The sequence below is a fragment of the Ammodytes marinus genome (assembly GCF_949987685.1).
Source record: "Ammodytes marinus genome assembly, chromosome: 7".
NCBI lineage: Eukaryota > Metazoa > Chordata > Actinopteri > Uranoscopiformes > Ammodytidae > Ammodytes > Ammodytes marinus.
Window position 1 is genome coordinate 29,596,700 of NC_137211.1, and position 15,169 is coordinate 29,611,868.

At 39.2% G+C, this 15,169-nt stretch overlaps 1 long non-coding RNA gene across 1 annotated transcript; it reads left to right on the plus strand.

Annotated features, from left to right (window-relative positions):
* Positions 1 to 1,463: 1,463 nt before the first annotated feature.
* On the plus strand, positions 1,464 to 3,361 carry LOC307253075. The gene is made up of 3 exons (XR_013844944.1): positions 1,464 to 1,897; positions 2,822 to 2,907; positions 3,036 to 3,361. It is a non-coding gene; the product is annotated as an uncharacterized lncRNA (long non-coding RNA).
* Positions 3,362 to 15,169: the final 11,808 nt, after the last annotated feature.

The window sequence follows — 15,169 nt, forward strand, 5'->3', positions numbered from 1 at the left end:
CATGTGCAAGCTCCCCGCGAAAATAAAAACGCCCCCCCCCCTGAAATCTTACTGGCCACTCCAGTGCCCCCCCCCCCCCCAGTTCAAATGTTATTTTTTATTTTAATTTTATTTTTTTAATTACATTTTTTCCTGATATGTATCCTAGTTCAGAGATGATATGTATTTTTTTTCTTTCTTAACTTTTTTTGATAGGTAGTTGCCAAGTTCATCACACAAACATTCCAATCCACTGATATGAGATCAGTTTGCAATTTTCAATTACTAAATTAATGGTCGGACTGTGGCCACTAGAACTGGTCTCTGGTCAGCAAAGGTCTTGAAAACAGCATAAGTGTGCTTGTGACATGTGTGCCACCCATGCACGTGTATAGGCACGTGTCCCAGCAGATTTTTGAAATCTGAATAAAAAAATTAAAGTTTGTAGTTAGCGAGTGTAACATGTTCTTAGCAAGGGCAGACTTTCATAAATAAAGGTTTATTTTTTTAGCAAGATATTTGGTCAAAAGCTAGTGGTCATCCGTCCCTCTGTGCGGTTGTTAGGCATCTGGCTGCTAGCAAGTTATGTTGTTTTGCTAATTTTACTATTCATCTGAGCTGAAATAAATATTGACTTTTTCCTTTATTATCTTCGCCAGAATGCACCAGAATGCTTAGATTACATGTTAAAAACACAAACAAATCTTCTGGGGGGGGATGCCCCCAGACCCCCCTTCAGGGGATTAGTTTTCTGACAAACATTACAATGGATACTAACATGATTTGGGCATTTGGGATTATAAATCATCTTTGAATTGGTTGTACAGCACATCACATGCTATTCATTCAGGTGTGCGATGGCCACCCCACTCTAACTCTGTGGCCCACCTTGGCCACCCCCAGTCAAAATTTCCTGGAATCGCCACTGTGTACCCGTGTGTACGATGTGGCTCTTTGCAGTAACACAGTAAAAAATGTGGCTCTTTGTCTCTGACTGGTTGGCCACCCCTGCACTAAATGGTTTAGCGCCAAAATACATTACTGATCTGCTGATACGTTATGAACCGTCCAGAGCCCTTAGGTCGTCTGGGACAGGTTTACTTACAGTCCCAAGAGTTAGGACTAAACAAGGAGAAGCAGCTTTTAGTTTTTATGCACCAAATATCTGGAACAAACTCCCAGAAAACTTGAGGTCTGCTGCAACCCTCAGTTCTTTTAAATCGAGTCTGAAGTCTTTTCTGTTTCCATTTTAACCTGTACTTTTAATTTAATTTAAATGTTTTACTTCTTTTCATTCGCTTTTAAATGTCTTCTAATGTGTTTTATGTATTTTAATCTTGCCCCCGTAAAGCACTTTGAGTGGCCTTGTGTTTGAATTGTGCTATATAAATAAACTTGCCTTTCCTTGCCTTGCCTTCCTTTTTGTTTCCAGCTTCAACTACAACAACTGCCGCCCCCACAACAACAACAACTGCAGCCCTGACAACAACAACAACAACAACCGCAGCTCCAACTACAACAACTGGCGCCCCCACAACAACAACTGCAGCTCCAACTACAACAACTATTGCACCAACTACAACAACAGCAGCTCCAACTACAACTACTGCAGCTCCAACTACAACAACTGCCCCTCCAACTACAACAACTGCCCCTCCAACTACAACAACTGCAGCCCCAACTACGACAACTGCCCCTGCAACTACAACAACTGCCCCGCCAACCACAACAACTGCAGCCCCGACAACAACTACTGCTGCCCCAACGACAACGTCAACTGCTGCCCCAACTACAACAACTGCCCCTCCAACTACAACAACCACTGCACCAACTACAACAACCACTGCACCACGAACAACAACTGCCCCTCCAACCACCACAACTGCCCCTCCAACTACCCCAACTGCAGGTCCTCTAGGTGTGTAACTTAACTTTAAGTGTTTTTCTTTTTACTTTTTGTATTCTGTCTTCATAGGGGAGAACGGGGTAAGTAGGCACACTTTTTACTCTAGTGAGAATTGCTCATTCAATAGTCATTTCTACATTAAATTGAAGCTTAAGATGTTGGCTTGAAATGTGTATCCATCACTTTTTCTATCTGAAATGAATCATCAAAGACACCCTTACATATTGTGACAACCGACCCCATCAAGGGGGTCGGTTGTCACAACCGACCCCCATCAACTTTCCTGCTCTATTCTTTCCTTCTCTGGGGTGTCAGTGAGGATACAGCTTTACAATTTATTTCGTTATTGGGTTCCTTTTCTGGCTGCAGCCTTTGGATAACATGACAACCAACCCCCCAAAAAATGTGACGACCAACCCCGATTTGAATTTCTTGCTAGCATCAAGGCCAACAACCATCTGACAACAAATTTGCTTGCTAACCACAATTGTTACAAGTGTTTTGTTATAAACCCATTGTGTAAAAGCCTAGAAAAAAAATCCTGAGGAGCTAAATATTTTCTATTTGACATGAAAAACACAAACAGTCCTCTCACCTCAAATTCAGCAGTCTAACTCCAAGGAAGACTATGTAGGTGACCTCTGATCCCAATTCTGGATATTTACATACCAAAATTTAACAGACAGCGCCTTCTGGTTCCGAGATATAACGATTGTGACAACCAACCCGTGTGACATATAACCCCGTTCTCCCCTACAGATAAATTATTAATGGCAATTCAGTGAGTGGACTTAGTTTTTTTCTGATTGAATATACAGTAAGTGAGTCAAGTTTAAACATGTTCCATTAGGATGAACTTACAAAAATATAGACATTATATATAAACTGTATATATATTTTTTTTATCACCTGAATGTTTGTTTTTATTCCCTACAGTGTTGGTGGCAACGGCACATCTAAAGGTGAGGATAACTTCCAGTGGAAATATCACCGAAGCAGAGATCAGGGAGCTGGTTAAACAGGTATGTTAAACTGAAAATAGTAATTTTAAAGGCTCTTCAGTTAACATGATCAATGATAATGAATATAAAGGGTCAGGTAAAGGGAATTATATAAACTCTGATGTTAATTCTTCATTTTCTTTACATAGTTTTTTAGAGAGCAGCAACCACCTGGGACAGTCTTGACAGCCAAAGTGACCAACATTAAAAGGGTTGGTCAAAAGTGAATGGGAAAAAAATTCACTGTTGGTATGCTAGTATGCTGTGCTGAGGTATTGATTCACAATGTGAAGGAACAGTTCACCTCAACCAAGAAAAAGACAGTTTGAGCACAACACACCATGTCATTGTACTACCACTGTGCTTCAGTGATATCAATATCAGTAATTCATCAAGCGTTCCTGTGTTGCACTCACACACACAAGAATTTCTTTGGGGGGGATTTTACATTAAAGTTTAAGATTTTAGGCTAAGTACCGTCTTATCAAGCCTGGCATTTCCAGACCTGCCACTATAGCCGCTGGCAAATAAATTTGCTGCGCCTGTTGGTCTGGGCACTCTCCATTGAAGCTCATTAAATATGTCCTGAAATCCTGAGCTACCAATCAAATTGTTCTATCTGATATGGGCGGGCCACAGCCCTTTGTAAGGTGCTCTGGCTGCGGAAATGTTGTTTGAGTTTGAGACGGCTTTGGCCTCGACGTTTTACGATTTGGAAGACGGCACTCAAATCTTTCATTAGCAAGTAAGTGGAATGTTCTGTTTCGCCGTCCGACCACGGCAAAAGTTTAATTTAACAGTTAGACCGCTGTTCGCCAAACAAACGGGGCTTAATACGTCAACTTGTGCATCGCTCTGATTGGTTGTAGTGCTATCCAATTGCGTGCAGTGGCATTTGAAATGCACGAGTAGGAGACGCCCCTTGAGTTGGAAATTACTATTGATCATGGCCAGACCCTCTATCGTTCAAGATATCAGGGTCTGGATTTCCAGGCAAGTCTTATGCCTCTTCATCTTTATTTTGTTCACGTAAAACACAACACAAATCAACATTAAGACATCATTTTCACTCTCTATAATCTAATAAAAAAATGTGTGCATTTGGCTCAAATGTCAAATTATTTGACTGTACAAACAGTACAATAGGAAGCTCAAACCTCAGAATCTTATCTGTGAAAGAGGTTTTTAAGATTGCTCAATAATACCTATGCTTTGTAACTGAGGAAGCAGCTGCCATGATGAGAGGTATGGTGACCAGGAATCTAGTAAACTGTTCCTTTACTAAATGAGGAAGTATTTTGAACAACATCTCTGGCAGCTTAGTTTTTCTGATTTAGTAAGTTCCTCATACCAAGTGTTTGATGAGTGTACCCTGATTCAGGGCTTTTTACTGTCTGTCGGGTATTACTGACAACATGACATGTGAATCCTTTCTGTCCTCTCCCCTCAATAATGGATGTTTCAAACTTATAGATGTGTATTTTTGATCATCTGGAAAACAAGGACATGTCTGTTTGTTTGTCATGTGTCATTTTTGTGTTGTGTCCTATAAAACACATTCATTTTACTACATAGAAGGACGTCTAAATAGAATTAGTTCTGCGTACAGGTTGCCTTCTTTACATTTATTTATTTATTTGTTTGTTTATTTAACAGGGACAATGCACAGCTCATTAGCAGTACCAGAGTTAGCTATAAGATAATTTTCATCTGTAGTCCCTGGGCAGGAGACAGAGGATAACATCTCTGTCAAAATGGGAACCTAACACTGAAGTGTAAAAACAATTACACACAATTTCACAACAGTAAAACACAACAACACAATACAAACAATAAAATCACAACATTTAGGATACCACAACAACATCACAACAGTGAGACACCAAGAAAACAGGACATCACAACATTAAGAAAACAATCTATGCATGATGGGTACATGCTTGGGTTAATTTCAGCCATGACTTCATCTTACATTTAAAACCAGCAAAGGTGTTCCACTCTCTTATGTCCCTTGGTACTAGGTTCCAAGACTTGGTGGCTCTAACTGAAAATACAGACATGCCAAACTCAGTGGATCTGTGCTGTACTACACAGTCCCCTCTGTTGGACGTTCTAGTTATCCTATTCTCTGTGCGCAGTGACACAAACTCATTTAATGGAGGAGCGGCCAAATCATTCATTATTTTATAAACTAAACATACATCTGCAAGAAACACAAAACTATCAAAAGTTATAAGATTATGTCTTTGAATTATGTTACAGTGGTGATATCGTAATGGCTTTTTGTCCAGTACCTTGAGTGTTTGTTTGTAAAGCGTTTGCAGTGGAGCAAGTGTTGTTTTTCCAGTTTGTGACCAGCTTGTAATACAGTATGAGATGTGTGAAAAGATCATGGAGTGCAGGTAAAGCTTTGCTGCATCTAGAGGGAGCTGGTTCCTAATGTACCTAAAACTCCTTAAATTGAATTTGACTCTATTACACACTTGCTTCACATGTTTCTTAAATGAGAGCTGCGAGTCAACAGTTATTCCTAAATATGTAAAATGTGAAACAGTCAGTTTTTAATGTTATGGTTCCATTATGAAGGATTTGATCAAAATATATGTTGTGTTAAATTGTGTTTTTTTTGTGCATCTTTTGTGTGTCTCTTTTCCATTTGGTAAACCTGCATGTCCTAGTGTTGCGTTTATTATATGTGGAATATAAAGTATATAAATATTTCAGAAAATGATGCATTTAATTTGTGATCCTTAACTTAGGTCAGCAGGGCTATTGTGCAAGTGTGTTTTCAAATAATAATTTTTGTACTGAAATAAACTTGTATTGTTCACATGTATGTATATTTTTTAAATATATATTTTTGGCATTTTTATGCTTTATTGATAGTGTAGAGACAGAGTTGAAATGGGGCAGAGAGGGGAGTGACATGCAGAGAACGACCGCGGGCTGGAATCGAACCCGGGTCCGCTGCTGGCCGAGGCCCATGGGGGGGGACGCCCTACCAACTGAGCTAAGGGCGCCCCCTTTCACATGTATATTTGACTTTAACTCTAAAAATGTCATGTGATATTTTGTTTGAGCCCCAATCATTTTTCTCACTTAATTCAAAACTATAATACAAGATGAGCATTTATGTTATTTTATCTTGTGTTACCATTTCTAAAGAAAGAAAGAAATATAAATGAAGTACCCATTCTTTGTTTGATTATATTTCCACACACACAATGGACACTTTTCAATACTACATTAGTAAGCTAGTGTTACATAACATGGTTAGGTTGCCCCCATTTTTTTTTTGCGTCAGCAGTGATGATATAGCTCATGGTTTGTTTGTGTTTCCCAGATAGCAGTAGGTGCTGGGACTTACACATTTGCCGCATGTCTACTTGTTAAAAGTAATTTAAAAAAAAACAGCCTAAACCCTGATTGTATCCTTCCATTGCTCCTCAAAGACATTGAAAGTAAATTTTACTGTGTACCAATTGAAGTTAGGCTAGACCAGTGGTTCTCAATTATTTTCTGTCATGCCCCCCCTAGGGGACAGAAATTTTTTCGCGTCCCCCCTAAATTGAAATACTTTTGAGAACCTGCTAATATTTATTTATGTATCTGTACAAAACCACTGTATGAGTTTCTGGCACGAGCATTCTGCATACAATCACCTAATTATCAAATTAGATAACAAAAATTAGCTGAGATAACTTCTGCACCAAAAAAATTCAAAGTTCAGTTTATTAGCTCAATTTGTAACATTTAAACAAGACTACTCAGTCTGTGTGAATCTCAGGACAGAGAAACAAGAGCAAATGATTCACTGAGATTTGCATTTCATTCAAAACATTTTTAAACTGTAAACATAGTTAAGGTGGTGTTTTTTATTATTATAGGCCAATAGGCCTTCTGTCATGCGATAACCAATAATTCATTAACGTTATTATTAGTCTACTTTCTTGATTTCTTTTTAAATAGCCTACAGAGACACTTGGAGACAGATGTGGACATTTATTTACTGCAAATCGCGGCAGATTGCAGATATGACCATACACAAGCACACATAGCGCTTGCTAGCACAAAAATATATATTTATTATTTTTTGTCAGTTGGAAATCAAGGCAGCCCGCCCCGCTGACAACTCACGGCGCGCCCCACCATTTGAGAAGCACTGGGCTAGACGATGTCAAAACTGACAAATATTTAAACCTATTAGCCTACTGAATTTCTTTATGGCAACACTATAACATTGAATATGAATACTCTCGGCATTACATAATTAAGAAACTTGTTTGACAGCCTTGATTAAGGTTTCCAGTAATGGTTTGGCTTTGGCAAGAGCACATTAAGTGCAGAGACATTTTTACTGTGGAACACAATGTTAATGATTATACTTTCCCTGTTTTGAATACATAAAGTCACTCTAAAGCTAAGGAGACCCTCAGTGGATCAGACTTCTTAACATCAGTAATGTTGCCAGTTATTCTGCCGAAAGTGTTCTGGTTTTAATGTTTTACACCCAGCCACGAGTTTGAAATCTTTACATATTATTTTCTCTACCACTGAAGCAATCCTCACCATGTTCTCATTTATCAGACGATTGGAAGCAAACTGATGCAACCTTGACTGAACATCTTGTTAATGGTTCCTGCACAACAACATAAGAGTCAAGGTGGTTGCTTAGCAACAGATACTGTACATCACCCTGGCCTTCCTCCAGCAGCAGTTTGACTATGTTATTTCAACAAATGACAGTAAAATCACAAGTTGACGTGGCCCATGTTTTCACTTTGCATTCAATAAAATACAGTGGTTTGATTTGCTGTGAGAATTAGGCCTTATCATCTGGGAGGTAAGAGGTCAAGAGCACATTCATTTTCCTTTATTTAACCTCGAAAGATCAATTGAGGGGTGACCCTCTTTTACAATGACGTCGAGTATTACATATACACAATATACTGTACAATACAAATACACAACCATTTATAAGGAGAAAAAAAAACAATTAAAACATTCCGAAAATGGAGAAGAAGAACATTGCTTTGCCAAAACAGTTACAGTTTATGTGGGGCAGATTCAAAATAATATGTCTAAATTAGTTAAAAGATATTAATGTATTTATTTTAATTTTAAGTTGTAAATTGTTCCAGGAGTCGGGGGCAATAAAGCTAAAAGCTGTTTTACCAAGCTCAGACCTGGCGTAAGGACCATATAACATGAGCATGTCAGTGGAGCGGCCGGGTGGAACATCTAAAAATATGTAAGGGATAATTTATAGCGAACAGGTCCCTCTCGAGAAATATAGACACAACCAGGTTAACAGGAGTCCCACTTTCGCTTTTTTACATGTCTACAAACTAAATTAACCAATTCATTGAAGAAAAATAAAGTTTCAAGTTTGGTTAAATTGATTTAGTAACGCTTGTATTGCCTATGGTCCAAAAATAGTCTGCTACATAGTCAGAACCTACTCAATAGCAACGGTAGCTATGTTGAAATGCGGCTAAACTTACTCATGTCCTCTACTCCTGTTACTTTCAGTCCTGTTACTTTAATACATTTATATATATCATAAACCTAGTTAAAAATTCAATGCAATTTCCTGAGATTGACCAATATATGTTTTGAATGGTAAAATATATGTGTTATGAGATTCAGCTTTGAAAAAAAAAAATCTGAAGTTTAATTTGGAAGAGTTGCAACATGCAAATGTCACCCATTTGGTGGAATGGCCCACCTCTGCTGTCCATAGGATGGCGCCATTGCTTCATATAAGAGACAACCTTGATGCAGGAGCATCTCACAGGTGAACCTCTGCACAGCACATATATGGAAAAGCAGCTCTCCCCACACCAGTATGATAATGATGGGGAGTTTTCAGTACGTACTCACACTGTGTCACATGAGCACTCAGGCTAGTTGATCCTTTGATGTCCCTGGAATAAGGCTTGGAAGCAGGTATCATTAGGGTTTTAGAGAGCGAGAACGACAGAGTACCTTCAACCATCAAAGCATGTGCGCTCCCCTTTGTAATGGAAACACACTGAATGAGACCAGCACTGAAGGAGTCTAGCTGTGAGTTTTTCAATGTATGAAAGGCAAGTACAAAACGTTATCTTTCTGTTTCGCAGCTCTTTTCCCTACTGCTGAAGGCTTACGAATAAAATCTATAGTTTATAATTGCATACACTTTCAGCACACAACATCAGGTCTGCATTCATGTTTCTTAAAGGACGCAAAATGCAGCCCAGATACTTTATTTTTTTAAATCAACATAATGAGGCAACATGTCTGCTTAATTGCAAAAAAAAGTGATACTGCACGTATTTGCAGAATGTTCAATCACGACATTTCATTCGTTTTCTGACAATATATGGTAACGTCCAGGTAGTAAAAGCGAGTTTAAATTTAGGAAGAGTTCCTTGGTTCCTATTTACATTTAAAGTCAAACTCGGCAGTATTACAGAACGCTTGTTGATATTTGAACTGAGATGTTGACAACAAACCCTTTAGTGTTAATTACTGACGCAAAAGGTCTACTATAATGTCTCTATCAGACGCAAGGGGCTTTCGTCTTATGTCAATGCAATCCCATTCACACTTTAAGCCTGTGTCATGGTTGTTGTGTCCTTGGGCAAGACACTTCACCCACCTTGCCTGGTGTGAATGTGTATGACTGGCTGTATGTTTGAGGTGGTGGTCGGAGGGGCCGTTGGCGCGGAATGGCAGCCACGCTTCCGTCAGTCTGCCCCAGAGCAGCTGTGGCTACTATCGTAGTTTACCACCACCAGTATGACTGTGTGTGAATGAATGGAATCTGGAACCCTGTAAAGCACTTTGAGGTCCTAGGAAATAAAGCGCTATATAAATCCAATCCATTATTATTATTATTAAGCCCCACAGTCAGGTTTATTCCAGTGAATTTAAGCAGCGGTCGCAAATTCATTTCATCACTTCCTGTTGTTGTTTGTTTGACAATAAATTGTGTTTTCTAAGGCAGATGTCAAAAGCTCTTGGTCCACTGTAAAGGTGCACTATCTAACTTCGTCTGTGTCACAGAAGTGAACGTTTTCTAAGGTATCCTCATAACTGAACACACTTTGCTCACAGGAAAATGTGATCCCTGGAACTCTGTTTGAAGTTAGAAAGCTTCCTGAAAGGTTACTGTTTCACTGTTGTTGTTTACAGCAGCAGGGCCCACAGTTTGGTTTACAAACATATTCTAGTCTTACGTTTGGTTCCAGGTTCCTCAAAATATTTTTGTATTGAGTTATGATAACATAATTATTACATACTAAGAATTACATGTAGAGTTAATATGTTACTGCAGGCTCTGTGAATGTAAACAAATCCCCTTCCTCTGAAACTGCATTTCCAAGTTAAGAGACATTGTAGCCAACATGTTCAAAGCAACGTTTCTGCAACAATAACCTTTGTGAGAGTTTCTTAATGATTTTGGAACTTACTGCTACGGCAATCTGTTAGAATCTTTCCCAGATGGCGTATCCCTCCCTAGAACATCACTGCTTAAAGTCCCTGTTGAAGTGAATGGAAGATAACACGCGCCCTGAGCGTAAAATATGACCTAGTCTGTGTTACAGTAAATAAAGATCGCAAAATCATCCCCCTTCTAACACGGCCATCCCCCTTCGCATCCCCTGTTATTGTATCAATGAATGTGGAAATATTACCACCATTTCAACATTTAGTAACACTGGCACATACGCTGCCGGTACTCCACTCTGCACTCGATTCAGGCGCTGGCCAGTGAAGGGGAAATGTATTTTAATTTTGTCAGCCAATTAAAAAATGTGTATATAATATATACCATTACCATTCCTAGCTCCTGATTGGATGGGCACGGCGAAAGCCCGCCTCCAAAATCACCCATCACCTGCTTTCCTGTGGTCAACCGTCAATTCAACATTGATGTGTCTAAACCTTACATACAGTAACTGTGGCATAAAGCAAGCGCAAAGATCTTGCAAGGGCAAACAAATTCTGCTCGCATGCTGCGCACGCGAGCATCTTAGGTAACCTTGCTTTGCCAACCTATTGGCCTATTTAACAACACCTGAATGGAGAGGCTGTTGAATCTTTGCATCTTTACTAAAGATTCAGAATATTACAATGGTTTACTGATTTTCTAATATGTCAATAAGGGAGTACTGGCACACTCCCCCCCTCCCCATTTCAAGCACTGAATATAATATAACAATAATCTCTATCTGTGCTTAAACAATAATCATAAGGGCACACCGTTGGTCTCCCACCATATGCTCTGTCATCAGCACAAATGATATGTCACTAAATGTTAAATCCAATCCACCATCCCCCCTGATTTTTTTTTTACAACTTGAGTACTGGCTGTGTATAAACACCAGATTTTTTTCAGCACACACTCACACTACAGACAAGTAACGAATGGTTAGTAGATATTAGCTGATTTTGACAAAAGGTTTTGGGGGATTACAGTGAGTAGTATGCCTTTAACTTAAACCACAGTATTACCTGAACCCCAGTCTCTGGTACCATATGCATGCATTTTTGTACACCCACCATCCACCTCAATACAACATAATTTAACACAAACACAATGCTTCCAACTTTGGGAAAAAGCTAACCTGTGAACATAACACATACCAATGTGACTATACAGCAGGTAAAATGAATTTAATGGTCACAGATTTTGCAAAAGAAAATGTTTTTAATGTTACTATTTGCTCACTTCAAGTTCTGTATTTAACATTCTCAAGTATTTGGGTTCTACTTGAGCATTTCCACATTATGCAACTTTACAATTCATACGATAAAAGGACCCAAATGGCTCCCAAATGGCTGGCCAGAGTCCTGAGTGTTGAACTGCCACTCATTCACTCAGAGTGTGTGAATGGGTGAATTACATTGTAAAGCGCTTTGAGTGTGAGGCTTTGGATAAATAGCGCTATGTAAATGCGGTCCATTTACCATTTGATTCCAGTGAAAAACTGCAGCTCCAGCAGTAATAACACTAACACAGACTACAGTGAGATATGAACTGTGTGTCCCAGACCCTCAGCAGGCTAAAACTGCACAAGTAACATTATTATAAAAAAAAGCTATGTTATAGCTATATACTGTATAAAATCCCTGTTGTTTGCTGCAAAAGTTCTGGATATAATATATATTAGTAAAGTCAGCATGTAGCTATATCACATTTTTTATTTTGATTATGCAACAGTCAATGCATGCAGATTCTGTACCGTATCCGCAAGTGGCACATGCTCCCAACGGTTAGGACACTGACGTAGCTTACCGCTATGTCTGCTGAAAGTTGCACATAGCTCAGGATTTTAAGCAATGAACTTGCATTGACGAAAATATGTCAGTTTTCTGTAAATAGGCCAATCTACACTCACCGGCCACTTTATTAGGTACACCTGTTCAATGGCTTATAAAAACAAAAAACTAATCAGCCAATCACATGGCAGCAATTTAATGCATTTAGGCATTTAGACGTGGTCAAGACAATGTACTGAAGTCAAACCGAGCATCAGAATGGGGAAGAAAGGGGGTTTAGGTGACTTTGAACATGGCATGATTGATGGTGCACGGCAGGATGGATCCATACTTTCATGTTGTTTACGCCAAATTCTGAACCTGCCATCTGAATGTTGCAACTGAAATCCAGACTCATCTGACTCAGGCATGATTTTTCAATCTTCTATTGTCCAGTATTGGTGATCCTTTGAGAATTGTAGCCTAATTTTCCTGTTTTTAGCTGACAGGAGTGGCACCCGGTGGGGTCTTCTGTTGCTGTAGCCCATCTGCTTCAAGGTTGGTCGTGTTTTGCGTTCAGAGATGGTATTCTGCATACCCTGGTTGTAACGTGTGGTTATTTGAGTTACTGCTGCCTTTCTATCATCTCAAACCAGTATTTCCATCCTCCACTGACATCTGACTTCAACAAGGCATTTTACGTCCACACAAATGCCACGTACTGGATATCTTTTCTTTTTTGGACCATTCACTGTAAACCCTAGAGATGGTTTAGAGTGAAAATCCCAGTAGATCAGCAGTGTCTGAGATACTCATACCAGCCCTCCTGGCACCCTCAACATTGCCATGTTCAAAGTCACTTAAACCCCCTTTCTTCCCCATTCTGTTGCTCGGTTTCAACCTCAATAAGTTGTCCAGTCCAGGTCTACATGCCTAAATGGATTGAGTTGCTGACATGTGACTGGCTGATTAGTTATATTTGTTAACAAGAAAATTAACCACTGTACCTAATAAAGTGGCCGGTGAGTGTATGTGGCTGATAGCCAATATTGGTGATTGATTGTGTCAAGTGTCTATGGATGAATTCTAACATTATCTGGTTTCTAACTGTTTCCTTAAATTACAATTAAGCTAACGTTAGCTAGCTGCTGATAGCCCACCCTTTCATTTCCATTGGCGGCTTGGCATTTCATTAAACAATGTAAAGTGTCATAAATAGTCAACACTGGTGCTGCATCATGGTTTCTAAAAACAAAAAAAAACATGTGACATGTTTTGAACAATCCAGGAGAATAAATATTGTGGCTCAATCCAGAATGCCTGAGAGCCCTACTGCATTATATTCCAATATGGTTGTTTCACCAGGAACCTGAATGTTGTATTTTCCTTTACAGAAAATAGACATTTACAAGATAAATTGATGCAGAAAAGGCACAGATTGGTGGATACAAATCCAACTGATCTCCTGATAAACTCTGAGTAATTTTGGTTTGTTTTCTCTACACCAGCATGTGCACATAGACTGGCACCGCCCGCCTACCTACTTCCGCTCAATTTTCATTTCCCTTCAGCAGTCAGTCTGGGTCCGTGGTATATTCACGGGTTTTTCTCAGCCAGGTTTTTGGCTGTCCAATCAGCGAACAGAGGAAGTGGCTCACAAGCCGGCGCATGACATACGTCACGACCAAACGTTATGCGATCGGTTGGCAGATCCAGAGTGGCACTTGGCAGATCCAATAGTTTTAAACTTCAACAAACCCCCCACCTTCAAGTGAGTTAACGTTTGTCAATTTAGCGATTCCAGACCTTCTGTACAAATGAAATGAAGTACGATGGGCTGGTAGGACCAAGCTAATGTGCACATGCATCTCATTAATTTTATTAACTGATCATTAATAGAGTTACAATCTAAATACTTCCTTAACCGTCTTTTCCAGTTCCTTAATGTCAGTAAACAGGATATCTTAATTAAAACATGACCAATAGAGTGTTTCCTCACCGGTGTGTTTACTTTACAAAGTGACAAAATATAGCAAAGTAAAGAAAAGCAACTTACTTAACACTCTGGATAATTGGAAACATACCGTGTCAATGTGTCTAAAGACACATTAGATGAATGGAATTTGACAATACAATGTTTATAAATGACTTGAGTTGGATATTACAATCCTTGTGTTTCACTTTTTAATGAACATAGCCGGCAGGCGACTCACACCTTGCAGACATTTATGGATTTTCTAGCCAATCAAGTGCTGCACCAGAAGCTTTTTTAAGGATTCAGTTGCCCTTAAGATAACATTAGATAAAAAGACAAAGGTAACGTCTGCAAAAGTTGTCTGTTCCTGTGTGGGCTGGCCCTAATTAGGCTTATAAATCTGGTTTAAAATCTATGCAATGTCTGCTAGTTCCATTCTTGACATATTACATTTTAAAAAAAATTTTTTTTACCCCAAATCACTTGGGGCCATCCCTTTTGGAAAACATAATCCTTAAATGCTCCATTTCATCAAGGGCCACCAGCAGCACTGTGACAATGACACAATGAAGAAAAAATAAAATACAACCGTGTGCAAACTTTCAGGTTGTGAAAACTCTTGAGCTTATCCATTTGGCATCAAGGCCCTTTTTGCCCTGCACTCACATTAGTCCAATCCCTTATCGCTCTCTCACGGTCCCACACACACACACACACACACACACACACTCAGGATCTGGGCAAGCGAAAGGGAACATTGAGTTTTATATAAATCAATACTATGTCCCAAACACTTTGCTGCTGCTGCTGCCGGCACCCCAGGGAAGATTATAAAAGAACGCTTGGGCCAGATCATCTCTCCAAACAGCATTTCTTCTTCAAAAGGTGGGAACTATAAGAGTTGATTGAAGAATCATTTCGTTGTTGTTATTGTCTTCTGCAGGGGACAAAAATTCTGGGAATTTTCAGATTAAAAAAAAACCTTCAATGTGCACTACTTGTGCTCATGGTGTAGCTGTAGCATATGTTTAAAAAGACTGTTCTAAATGCACTTATTAT